The sequence below is a fragment of the Diuraphis noxia genome, unplaced genomic scaffold (assembly GCF_037042655.1).
Source record: "Diuraphis noxia isolate RWA-SAM2 unplaced genomic scaffold, SU_Dnox_SAM2 contig0002, whole genome shotgun sequence".
NCBI lineage: Eukaryota > Metazoa > Arthropoda > Insecta > Hemiptera > Aphididae > Diuraphis > Diuraphis noxia.
In genome coordinates, this window is record NW_028301712.1 from 12,191,196 (window position 1) to 12,194,544 (window position 3,349).

Genomic DNA, 3,349 nt, shown 5'->3' on the forward strand with positions numbered 1-3,349 from the left:
AAACAAGTGTTAAAAACGCGTTACTATATTTTGTTCAGTGAGGGAACGCTTCGACTTTGTGCATCCAACACGTCAACCCACTGTCGAAACTGGCTGAGTGTCGCGTGGGGATGCGTAGAAAAACCAACATTTAGTTGGCACACGGTGCGTCCTCTTGCTGGATAGAGTACCTATAGGTTAGTAGGAATTAAAATTTTAAGATATTAAATACAATTATTTGCAACTTTTTGGATTTTTTCAATTATACAGTAATTTTATTGAACTTAATCATTTGAAAAACAATTTAAATAATTTTTCAATTTTGTTCACGAAATTTTACTTTGGTTAGGTTAGGTTACTTTGGTACTATTTTACCCTAAATCGAAAAATCTTTGAATATGACCGTTTCAAACAAATATACGTTAAGTTCAGTTCAGTTATGATTTAGGATGGAGGTAGTTTAGATTGTTATAGCAACATTATTTTTTTTGTAGAATTTATAAATAATGTAAGAAAAATAAATGTGAAATAATGTTTCTCATAAATTAATAACAAAGAAATATAAATTACAAACATTTTTAACAAAATATTGTTATTATTGCTAAATATTGCAATTTGTAATATTTTAGTGCAATTTTCGGTGTTTTTTAGTGCAATGCTGCAATCAATTTTAATACTTTAACATCCGTGCCCTAATTATAAATATATAAAAGTGTAAATCTTCTCTTTTTGCTAACCTTTTTAATAGTCAACTAGGTAGGTATGATTATATTTCTTAACATTTTAGTAAAATAATTTACAATATTATACAAAAAAACTAAACAGAATTTAAACTTAAATTAGATACTGCTTTTTATTACATAATATCTCATTATTAATGACGTCAGGATTAATACGCGCAGAAAATTCTCAAGTTTCTCTTTAATTATTTTTCTTAACATTGGAAATATATAGCATAAAATAAAAGACAATAACACGGAAATAGCTGACGTGAGTAAAGAAAGCAGCCCTAGGAGGTATTGGAAAGGGAGGCTGACCCCATATGGTCATATAATTGAGAGTTAAGTTGAAGAAAAAGAACAACAATATTGGAGTATCTATGGAGCTTAGAAGTTTACATTTTTTTTCATGTGAATCAATATATCTCTGTAAATATTTGTAATTTTTGGTGTGTTATTTTCATGTTTTTTGATAATTTATTATACAGGTATAGACAGGGTTTGTTCCAGAAATACATTTTTAGTTTGTGAGTGGAAGTATATTGTATATGAGGACAATCATTCATAACTATCATTGTTAATACGTATCTAAAAATCTAAATATTTTAAGATTATTACAAACAAAAATATTTCTAGAAACATGAAAATCAATTACATTATTAAAAACTTTATATTTTCATTTTAGAATTATACAAATCGATGCTATTTTATGAATCAAGGGATTGAGAATAAAAATGTATTAATTATGTAAAAATAGTATAGAAAATATTCACATAAAAAAAATTACAAATATTTCGAGAGATATAGCTGATTCACTTTAAGTGTTTTATGTAAAATGTTGCAATTTAAAAGTATTCATAAACCGCTTAAATATTCAAATATCATATTCAGCCGATACTCGTAATTTGGGGTTCTTGAGGGTGTAGCCCCTATTGGGAATTGTAGTTCACCAGAAATTAAATATATCTAAAGCAGGCTCACATAAAATAGTATCCATGTTAGAGATGTTACGAATTGTTCGATTTTCGAACTGGAAATTCAAATAATCAAACTAGAGAAATAAATACTAAATATCAATACATTTTGAAGTAAAATAATATCTAACTATGACTTTTTTAATGTTCGGTTCGAGTTTGATAAAATATTTGAAGAGTTCGATTTGGGTTTGATTAAAAGTGTGTAGGTTCGGATCAATTTGAGTTCATTAATTTAAAGAAAAGTTCTGTTCTGGTTCGGTTTGACCTTAAGTATTGTGATTTGTAACATCTCTAATTTATGTATTTAAAAATAACTTAAATAGTTTCACCTGTGATGAAAAAGTTGAATTGTTTTTTATTTGCTTATTATGTGAGAATCTGACAAAAAATCAAAAAATCGTGGAGCTCCCCCGAAACCACATAAAATTTATGGTGAAGCTTCAGTTCCTCCTTTCCTCCTAACACATTTGATTACCTACTCTATCCTACTTCTATACAACATCCCCAGGATGAAATCCATCGATGAAATTAAAATGTGAAAAAGCAATTCCCACACAAAATTCGTTATCTAGAAATTATCAATAAATTAAAAATCTCTTTACTTAGTTGAAAAATTATATTTCTTTTTTAAATACTGTCTGCATGCCACTTCACGTCCAACATTTTGTATTGAACTGTACACAATCCAATTGCTTGTCTTAAATAAATAAGTAAACCGAATTTATATAATACATTTATTTATATCTGTATCATATTATATTTTATGTTTGAAAATCGCTTTATATATAATATTATACAATTATTCTACATTTATTATTTTAAGTAGTTATTAATCTAATTGCTTATTAGGTAGTAACTTACATCCCAAAATAAGATTGGTTTAGCCTTTAATACTAAGTTAATCGTTTTTGAATTATCATTTAAATTCAAGATTGGTCACAACAATTTTACTTTAAGCATTAATTTAATTTCGAAAAAGAACTAAACATATGTAACCTTGAAACTGTAGAAATTATAGTATTCTCATAGGGAATGGTAGGTGTTATATATTTAGTATACCTGATTTATATTAAAAACATTTTTTAAATATTATATTGTAGCTATATCATTATATTCCAGAAATGGTCATAATAAGTATTAAGTAGTATTATTGTATTTATTTATTTATTTTTTTATTTATTTATTTTTTTTTTGTGTAATTTAGTATTAATCATGTTAATCGTTAACATTTTTAAAGTTCCTTGATTGATCGTTGTCTTTAAATTTTACTTCGAAGCCCACATCACTGATGGTTACGTGTATTTTCTTTTTCTGGTTTCGGCAAGTTTTTATTTATACTTAATGAACCACGGATTCTTTTCTTTATCGTTACCTGTGATTTTATTTTATTTTGCATAAATCTTTATTAAATTTACACATACACTTTTTATATAAGGACGTATACACACAAACGCGGGCACACACATACTCTAACACACATACACATACTCTCTCTCTGTCACACACACACACACACACACACACACAAACACATACATTACCCCCAAATGAAATAATTTGGGCCGTTAAACAAAAGTAAGAAAAACTAGTCTATAAGAGAGTAATTTACCATCTAGTGTCAAGTCAGTTGTGCGTGTAACAAGATACCTGTTAGTCTGTATCCTTGTGGAAGGT